At 42.9% G+C, this 10,248-nt stretch overlaps 1 protein-coding gene across 1 annotated transcript in view; it reads right to left on the bottom strand.

The window, feature by feature from the left end:
- The window catches only part of STX5 (syntaxin 5), a 28,066-nt gene extending 18,293 nt beyond the window's left edge, over positions 1-9,773 (bottom strand). The window contains exon 1 of the mRNA XM_015416813.1: positions 9,682-9,773. The gene's annotated coding sequence lies outside the window, so the exon portion shown is untranslated. The remainder of the gene's footprint in view (positions 1-9,681) is intronic.
- Positions 9,774-10,248: the final 475 nt, after the last annotated feature.

The following is a 10,248-nucleotide window of genomic DNA, read 5'->3' as shown; positions in this document are numbered from 1 at the left end:
GTTTCCTGCTTCTAATGTATTTGAAGAAAGTTTTATTCTTGGTCTTTACGTTTTTCGCTATATGCTCCTCATATTCCCTTTTTGCCTGCCTGACCACAGACTTGCATTTTATTTGCCATAGCCTGTGTTTTGTTTGATCAGCCTCACTGTGACTAGCTTTCCACTGCTTAAAGGAATCCTTTTTACCCTTTACAGCTTCCATTACTTTGTTTGTTAACCATGCAGGTTTATTCTTATACCTGTTTGTGCCTTTCCTAACCTGCGGAATATATATTTTTTTGAGCTTCTAGGATCATAGTTTTAAATAGTTTCCAAGCTTCCCCAATGGTTTTGACCCTTTCTACTTTTCCTTTCAGTTTCCTTATACCTGTTTGTGCCTTTCCTAACCTGCGGAATATATATTTTTTTGAGCTTCTAGGATCATAGTTTTAAATAGTTTCCAAGCTTCCCCAATGGTTTTGACCCTTTCTACTTTTCCTTTCAGTTTCCTCCCCACATGTCCCCTCATATCAGAGAAGTTACCTCTTTTAAAGTTAACAGTGGTTGTGTCAGTCTTTTTGGCCAATTCCCTATTTATACAAATGCTGAACTCAACAACATTATGATCACTGTTCCCAAGCGGTGCAATCACTTTTACATCTCTCACCAGGTCTTGAGTGTTACTTAGGACCAAATCAAGGATCGCCTCTCCCCTGGTAGGTTCCGTGACCACAACTTTTGACAACTGTGCTTTTGAATAAGATTCCCACTGCGGTCTGGAGAAATGTCATATACAGAGGCGGGAGCCAAGATGGAAGGATGGAGAGTGAAAAGGAGAGGCCGACAAACAAGCTACAGTTAGCAGGCTGAAGGTAAAACACCTTCTGGAGTGCAGAGGTCTCTGTCTATGCCCCTGGTGCTAAGCAAGAGGTATATTGTTGGGAAAGAGCACCTCTCTGCTCCCACCTGTGTTCTGTTCATACATTCGCAAATAACGAAAACGTTGCTGAGATGCTGTACGTTTCTATACAAAAGAAACTAAGTTCTGGATTGCTGTTGCTAGAACGCTGCACCACTTGGGAGCACACAACGATAAAACCTTAAACCCTTTCCCGATGCCAGCAACGGATCATAGCGCCCAGTTCCCTGTTCAGGATCTTGGAACGCTGCCTGGACTAAACTTGACAAAACAAAAACAGAAAGGTCTCCAGCCTCCGAAGAGAAATCCACTGCCCCACAACCACTACACTTCTCTCTCTCTCCACTATCACAGACGTAACATAAGCACCACAGTCCCAAGAAGAAACCTGAGCCACTGAGCCAAGAAACACTGCATCCCTTCCTATGTATCCTAACCATTGTAGCTCCTAAATCAGCAGTAAAATAAGTTTCACATAAGCCCAAGAAGTCACACCAATATGCTGGGGAGATCTCATTGGAGCACATACAGTATTAACTCAAATATAAGAAATCCCAAAGTGAAAAAAGAGGACGGGTCATCTTACTGTTATATCCAATGATGAAATCTTTTTGGACGGCGACATTTTATATGGGTGATCGTCTTCCTATGAGTTAATATGGTACATTCCGTGTCACAAGCTTCAATGCATTTCACAAAAAACTATCTTGCAAACTGTTGCTGCTTTATTGGCACAAAGTGTTGCGATGGCCACTAGTGGACATCTTTGAAGGGTGAAGAAAGATACCTTTGTAGCTATAACAACAAATACGTTCAAAGAGAAAAACTACCTCAGCACGGGCAGTTATTAGGAAGGGGATTGGAAATGAGGTTGCCAGTATTCCAAATACCTCTGCATAAATCTATGGTGCAACCACGTTTAGAGTACTGTGTACACCCATGTTAACAAGGATATCATCACAGTTCTGGAGGACAACCAAAGCCTCTGTGGTGTAGTGGTTAAGAGCAGCAGGGTCTAGTTTGGAGAACCAGGTCTGATTCCCCATTCCTCTTCCCCATGAAGCCTGCTGGGTGACCTTGGGTCAGTCACAGTTCTCTCAGAACTCTCTCAGCCCCACCTACCTCAGAAGGTGTCGATTGTGGGGAGAGGAAAGGAAGGCGATTGTAAGTTGTTTTCAGACACCTTAGGATAGAGAAAAAAGTGGGGTATAAACACCAAATTCTTCTTCTTTAAAACCATTCCTACAAGGAATGCCACAGCATTTAGAGCTTCTTAGTTTAGAAATAGAATAAAGGGAGACCATGACGGAAATTAATAAAATTCTGAATTATACAGAGATTCTCCCCCCCACACCCCACCCTTGCAGCAACACAAAAATTGAGGTTACCCAGTGAATTTATTTACACCCTGCCTCTCTCCCCAATGGGGACCCAAGTTGGTTTAGGTCATTCTCCTCTCCTCCATTTTATCCTTACAACACCCCTGTGAGGTAGGTTAGGCTGAGTGTGCACGACTGGCCCAAGGTTAGCCAGTGAACTTCCATGGTGAAGTGGAGACTCAGACCTGGATCTCCCAGAACCTAATCTGACGCTTTAACCACTACCTGACCCTGGCTACTCTGCAGGTCCCAAAAACGTGGGGATGGAAAGAACTTTTTGAAAAGTGTCCATTACTATATTATTTTTCTTGAAGGATCCTCCATGTCTAAAAAAAGGTTTGTTTACAGAATTACTAACAGAATGACTAGAGAAGTACTGTTCAATTCAGGCAGTTTTAAAGTTGTAATTAACTTGTTTCCGGTCACAATCCCTAGGAAGATTGTTTCAGTCCAACATGGTTACGCTCTGAAACTACCTTCCTAGGGACTGTGACCTGAAACAAGTTAATTACAACTTTAAAACTGCCTAATTTTATTGCTTTAACAATATGAAATGCATCTTTTATAACTTACTAAGCATACAAAATTGCATTTGACATATTTATGGAATTTAAAAGTGATAAATGGCTTCATTTTGCACAAGCAAAACCACAAATATACTCAGCACTTGAGAGAAAACTCTAAGCTCATGCACCCTATGCTGTTTTAACACAAGTACCTTAATTTTGTCGTCTGGTTAGAGTGAGTTCGATTCTCAATGAAACTTTCAATTTTCCTCTGAGGCACCGGTGCAGTTTCTTCCCCACCTCCTTCTATTTTCTCCCTCCTCCAAGGTAGGGCAATAACCTACTTTCTAACCAGTCTGTGGGTAAACGTATCACAGTGGTTTGATGGAGAGGTGAAAAGGTCAACTGCATCAGGTCAAAAGGACAACAGAAGGCATACAACTGTTGAGAAGCAATGAAAGTCCTTCATGCTCCCCTCATGATTTGATATCCTTCAAGGTACAGAAATGTACCTTGGGTTTAAGAGATGTATATGTCATAAATCCTAAACTCATGACTAAAGAAAAAGCTGTGACATATGAGACACTGCTGGATGCTCAAAATAAATTAAGACCAATAGAAACTTTAAAAAATAAAAATATCCACCTCACTTGGTGGGAACAAATACAACTACAAGTTAGATATAATAAAGACAAAGCAGATGAATTTCAAAAATCTAAATCTGATCTTGACAAAATACGGCTTTCCTCCAATGACAAACTAATTCAAAAAATATACAACTTCCTAATAGATGAATATTTACAAGATGAAACAATAAAAACCTCAATTATTATGTGGATGAAAGACTTGGGAAAAACCATCCAAATTGAGGATTGGTCTAAACTATGGAAAGCTACAAAATTAATGAGAACTGTAACCTTTAAAGAAAACATATTTAAACTATTCCACAGATGGTACTGGACACCGGAAAAAATAGCGAAAGCATACAAAAAATCAAGTAAAAATTGCTGGAGATGTAAAACCAATGTGGGTACTTTTTTCCACATGTGGTGGAGATGCGGGAAAATAGGCAAATTTTGGCAAACTGTAAATAATATAATAATGGAAATCTTAGAAATTAATTTAAAACCATGTCCAGAGATCTATTTGTTAAATATAATTCCAAATGAATACCAAGAAAATGACCGATACTTACTGACTTATATTCTCACAACAGCCAGAATACTAATAGCAGAACACTGGAAACAAGAGAAGATACCAAAGAGAGAAGAAATTGCTATGAAACTGTTGGAGATGGCAGAAATGGACAAATTGAATGTAATATTACAAGGAAAAGATGATAAAATATTTCAGGAAAGAAAACAGTAAATAATAGACTCACAAATGTTAGAAGTACATGTATATGTATATCTTAAGAAGTATATGTATGAATATACTATGTGGGGGGAAATAAAAAGTTCAAAAAAAGAGAGATGTATATGTCTACAGCATGCCCTTCACATTCAAAAAGAATAAAATTCATAGGAGTTTCCCCCCCCCCCAAAGAGGTGCATTTCTGCTGGTTCTCTGGGCCCTCTCATGAACTTCTGACACCATCAAATATTTCATAGGCGCTCTGGGGAAAAACACCCCCCCCCCCGATTTTTTCTGTTTTATTTCCAGGCCTTCACATCCCTAATGCTATGCTAACATTGTTTTATGGGGTTTTTTCTTAATTAAATATTTCACCCCCACTACTGAAGGAGGAATAATTCCAAAGAATAAACATTATCAGAATTTGTTTCACTCTTAATTATATGGAGTTAATGGTCTGATAAAAGATGAAAACCTGTATGTATTCGTTTGTTGCTGTACAGTTTGCAAGACAACTCAAGTTATTAGGAATGTATAATAAATCTAATATAAAATAAAAATATGATTTAAAAAAATATATTCCACCTCCACCATCTTTGTCTAACAGGAAAAACTCTTGAGATGTCTACTGCAGATTTAACACACTTCTAATTACGAGGCCTTGGCCAACAGCACAAACAATCACATCCTGTGCCCTCAATGACACGCTCAGGATTATCAAGCACTCTGGTTCTCAGAACCAGGCACAATGGATTGAGACTGGAGCGACAGGGAAAGACGACTTGAGCCATGTTTGACTGAACTTCACTGCCACCACCTTGTCTGTGAAGTGTGAAGCAGCAATGTTGTTTCGAATTGTAAGAGGTTTGTTGCATCTGGACTCCTAGAAGCAAGCAGCAGATATTTTGGGAGCTTGCAGGGATCATTTCACCATGGTCCAAAATTGTTCTCAGCCAATCTACAGAAGCTCTGAATGTCCCTGAAGCGTATATTAAGTCAGGATTCTATAGCTTTTTTTCCACTGGTACAACTTGAGACTTCAGACAGAACAGTTGTAGCGTTAAGGCATATCACATGTTTATTTGGACCCCTGTTCCTCACGGTTAGTTAAACCTGACAGAGGTCAGCTACCCTCATGGATGCTGAATATCATCAACACATCCTTGAGAGAAAGTTAGCTCCTCTACCACTCAAAGAGGCAACTGTTAGGTTTTAGAGGAGGAAGAAAGTTAATGCTGCGTGCAGCAGACTTGAATAGCTATAAGCCAGTATCACATCTGCCCTTTTTAAGCAAGGTCTTGGCAGCCATGTAGCTCCAGTCGCTTCTGGAGGAAACCTATTCTGTTGATCGCTTTCAGCCTGGCTTTCACCCAGGTAATGACACAAAGAAACTGCTTTGGTCATCCTGATGGATGATCCACACAGGTCCTCCCAGGGGTAGTGTGTCTCTGCTGGTTCACCGAGCCCTCTCGTGAGCTTCTGATACCATCAGTACCTGCTGAAATGCCAGGCAGAGATAGGCACGACTAGTGCTGTGCTAGGCTGGTTTCAGTCCTTCCAGAAGGCAGGTTTCAGAAAGGGGTGCCAGTGGCCTAAGGGGCACCACAAACTGCTGTTAGACCTCCCATACTTTTCAACATCTACATCAGTGGTACTCACTCTGCAGCTTGCAGTCAGCCACATGTGCAATTCCCATCAACCAAAAGAGCTACACGAGGCTTGGACCTAAGAGAGGGTCGCAGCTCACCTGTTGCTCTGGGGATGGCTGTTCCAAGGTGGAAACCACGTACCAAACACAAGCCCCACTGGTCAAGGACCTTGCCCACTTTCTTGAAACACGGGGCAGGGGCCACATTGGGGAACAGTCCTCCACGGGGCAGGCCCACATGCGGCTCCTAAGCCATGGGAGTGAGTATCACTAGTCTATATGAAACTGCAATCATGACGTCAGAAGGAGACTGAGACTGGGAATGACAGCCATGAAGGAGATAGAAAAGATTCTTAAGTGTCAGGCTTAAGAATTGCTGGCGACCAAGATCAAGATAATTCATACCATAGTATTCCCCATTACTATGTATGGGTGTGAAAGTTGGACAATGTAGACATCTGACAGGAAGAAAGTTGATTCATTTGAAATGTGGTGGAGGAGAGTTTTAGGGATACTGTGGCCTGCCAAAAGGACAAATAAGCAAGTTCTAGATCAAATCAAGCATGAATTCTCCCTGGAAGCTAAAATGACCAAATAGAGGCTATTATACTTTGGTCACTTTAAGACAAGTCACTTTAAGACAAGTCAGTGGAATAGACAATATGCTAGGAAAAGTCAAAGGCAGTAGGAAAAGAGGAAGACCTAACATGAGATGGATGGACTCAACCAAGGAAGCCATGGCTCAGTTTGCAAGACCTGAGCAAGGCTGTTAATGATAGGATGTTTTGGAGGACATTAATTCATAGGGTCTCCATAAATCAGAAGTGACTAGATGGCACTGAACACACACAGACACACGAAACTGCTTCAAGAAATCAGCCAGGGATTAGGGGTGAGTTGCCAACATCATTCAACTCACTCTCCCCTTTCCATCAAGATCCAGAGAAGCTATGGACAAGCTTAACTAGCATCTGGAAGATATAAGGGGTTGGTTGTAGATAAACAGAATGCAATCTTCCATCTGGAAGATATAACGGGTTGGTTGTAGATAAACAGAATGCAATTAAATGCAGATAAAATGGAGGTTCTGTGGGTCAAGGATAAAGCTAATCCAGGAACACATGTTCAACTTGCATTGGACATGGGTGTACTCCCCCTAAAGAAGCAAGCTTGTAATTTGGGCATGGATGCCTCATTGATCCTGACCAAGCAAAAGAAATAGCCAGGAGTGCATTTTTCCAGCTTAGATTGGTTTTTCAGCAGCAGCGACCTTTTCTGGACAAAGGTGGCTCTGGACACAAATCACGCACACCTTGGTAACATCCAGCTTCAATCACTGTAGTGCTACACATAGGACTACCTTTGAAGATGATTCAGAAGCTTCCAATTGGTTCAGAACTCAGTGGCCAAGGTACCTACAGGGACCAGCTGCAGCAAACATGCAACTCCAACATTGTGCCATGCACAGTGCCAGAAGAACAGCTAGTGTACTGGTGTCAACCTTTAAGACCTAACTGGCTTAGGTTCATGATACCTGGTAGGCCGGCTTCACCTGTACATACATGCTCTGAGGCTGGCCAAAGAACCCTTGTTGTGGCAAGCCTCTGTTGAAGAAATCTGATCAGAAGGGACCCACAAGAGCTCACTCAGCAGCAACCTGTTTCCCCCCCCCCCCATGCCGACAGTTCCATTTTTAGAGACCTTCGGCTGGAATGCCCCCCCCCCCCCCAATGCCGACAGTTCCATCTTTAGAGACCTTCGGCTGGAAGCTTTAAAAAAAAAAAATTCTAGAGGGCTTTTTTAGTTAAACCTGTTCCCAGTGTTTAGCAGTTGCTATATATTTTCAATTATTCTGTGAGGATTTTTATACTGTAAGCTACCTTACATATTTACCTTTAAATAAAAAGCATTCTGATAAATAAAAACATTTATTCCAAGATGTAAAATTAACTGCAAATACTTTTGCAGTTCTTTTTGCTGATGTTGCTTCCAGGAGGCAGGCAAGGCCAAACTACCTCTGTTCCTCTCTTGCCTTGAAACCTTACAGGGCCACCATAAGTTGGCTGTGACTTGATACTAACTGCAAATACTTTTGCAGTTCTTTTTGCTGATGTTGCTTCCAGGAGGCAGGCAAGGCCAAACTACCTCTGTTCCTCTCTTGCCTTGAAACCTTACAGGGCCACCATAAGTTGGCTGTGACTTGATACTACTTCCCACCACCATGTCAAATTAATATACTAAGTCAGTTCTCAATCAATCTTCCAGTTCAAAACTGCTCACTGGTAAATTCAGAAGAGACCTATCTCACATAATGCATAATTAACTTATGGAATTCAACACAGCAGTAACACAGCTGCTACCTTAGATGGTTGCTTTTAAGAGACAAATTTAGAGAGGGCAAGTCTACTAACAATGATTAACCAACATAAGTAATGGACCCTCCATGGAGAGAAGCAGTGCTTCTCTAAACAGGGATAAACAACACGGAGGGCTGTATTACACAGTTGTTCTCATCCAGGAGGTCTCTTCTTATGAGTACCAGATACTAGGGAAAATATAGAGAATGTCCACCACTTTATGCCCTGCTCAGAAACTTTTCACTAGAGGAAGCTCTGGATGACCCAAGCTAGCCCGATTTTGTCAGCTCTTGGAAGCTAAGCAGCTTCTATATGGATGGGAGGCCACCAAGGAAGTCCAGGGCCACTACGCAGAGCAAGGCAATGGCAAACCACCTCTGTTCATCTCTTCCTTTGAAAACCCCATGAAGGGATCACTATAAGTCACCTGCAACTTGATGACCCTTTCCACCACCACCAGAGGAAGCTCATCTACCTGGCTATTGCTGGTTGGAACTTTCTGGTCTGATCCAGTGCAGCAAATTCTTAAACTCATGTATGAGAGGTGTGGGGTGATGGTAGTGGTTGATGGGTTCAACCAGCAATCCTGATCTAAATCCTTGCTTTAGGAGTTACTATAGTTCATTTCTCAGTTTGAGAAGCTCTGCGTACATCAACAGAAGCTCAGCCCTTCAACATCAACAGAAAGAAAGATGAAGTCTGTTGGATAGAACAGCCTTCTACAACAAGCTAAACTGCAAATTCTGTGAAACAGGAAGCTGTCACTTTCTGTTTACACTGCTCTACTAAAAAAAAAAACACACCACACATTGATGGGGCTATATAATCTTACCAGGATCTACATACAAAACCATATTACAAGAACCAGGCACCCAGCAGGCCACCAGCACACCAGTCCAATAGCTCAACCATTTCTCACCACCGAAACAGCTTACGAGCCATGCTCCCCATCTTCCCCTCCTCTCCAATATAATGGCAACCCAGACGTACAATGTGGACCAACCTGCTACTTAGAACAGTCTGCAAAGAAGGGAGAGGGAGCCATTTCCTAGAAGTATACAGAATGCAGGAGGAAGGGCTTGGACCACTGACAACAGAAAACTGGAGGAAGCTGAAAGGGTTAGGGCAGAATATGTAAAGGAAGGAAAGCGAAAGAGCTTAGACCACTGAATATGGAAAACATCAACAGGAGAGAGGGTTGACCACTGTTTAGGGAAGGGATAGGATTGAAAAAGGGAACCTTTTTGTTAGGATACACGGAAGAAGGGGAAAGGAAAGGGGCTGGACCACTATTACCAGGAAAAGGGGGGGAGATTGATGGGAGAGTAGACAGAACAGTAGAAGGAAATGGGTTGGACCACTATTATGAGTTAAATAGTAACGGGGGAGCCTTTTGTAAGGGGCACACCAGTGAAGAAGGGGTCGGATCCGTCCTGTGGGAAGGGAGAGAAAGAGTTATGGGGGGGGGAACTCCTTGAAGAGGAAGGGGGAATATTTAGGAAGCGGCACCACACCGGGCGGGGGGGTCTGAAGAACTCACCGGACTCGGAGACCTGATTCCGACGCTCGGCTCTGCTTGGCTCCCTCAGCTCCAAACACCGGCCCCAGGAACGAAGGAACAAACGATCCGAAAAGAGGGCGGACCGACAACGTCACTGCCACGTACCCTCTTCAGCGGAAGGCGTCATGCGCATGACCCCAAAAGGGAAAACGTCCACCACGCCCCCTCGACGTCCTCCGACGCTGCCTCTTAAAGGGATCGCCTCTATCATTGGCGACTGCATTGAAGGAGGCGGGACGGAAAGGCGCGCCTTTGTTGCTAGGCAACCAAAGAGGGCATGCGTTTCTGGGCCCGGCTCTTGAAGGGATGCTGTGGTCAGAGAAGGCGGGGCTCTTCCTTGTTGCTAGGCAACGGGTGCTAAGGAATGCCAAACGATTTAGGCCCTTGGATTGCAGTCCTATGAGATTTAATAGGTGTACTTTTGAATAAACAAGTATAGGACCGGGTTGAAAGAATACCAAGACCATTTAAGCAGGGCCTGTGCTTTTAAACAGCAGTATGACTGGCGTGATATAGGGTTGCCAACCTCCAGATAGGGTCTGGAGG

This window comes from Gekko japonicus, unplaced genomic scaffold (genome assembly GCF_001447785.1).
Source record: "Gekko japonicus isolate JY-2015 unplaced genomic scaffold, Gekko_japonicus_V1.1 scaffold248, whole genome shotgun sequence".
Lineage (NCBI taxonomy): Eukaryota > Metazoa > Chordata > Lepidosauria > Squamata > Gekkonidae > Gekko > Gekko japonicus.
This window is presented reverse-complemented; position numbering and strand designations above follow the sequence as displayed.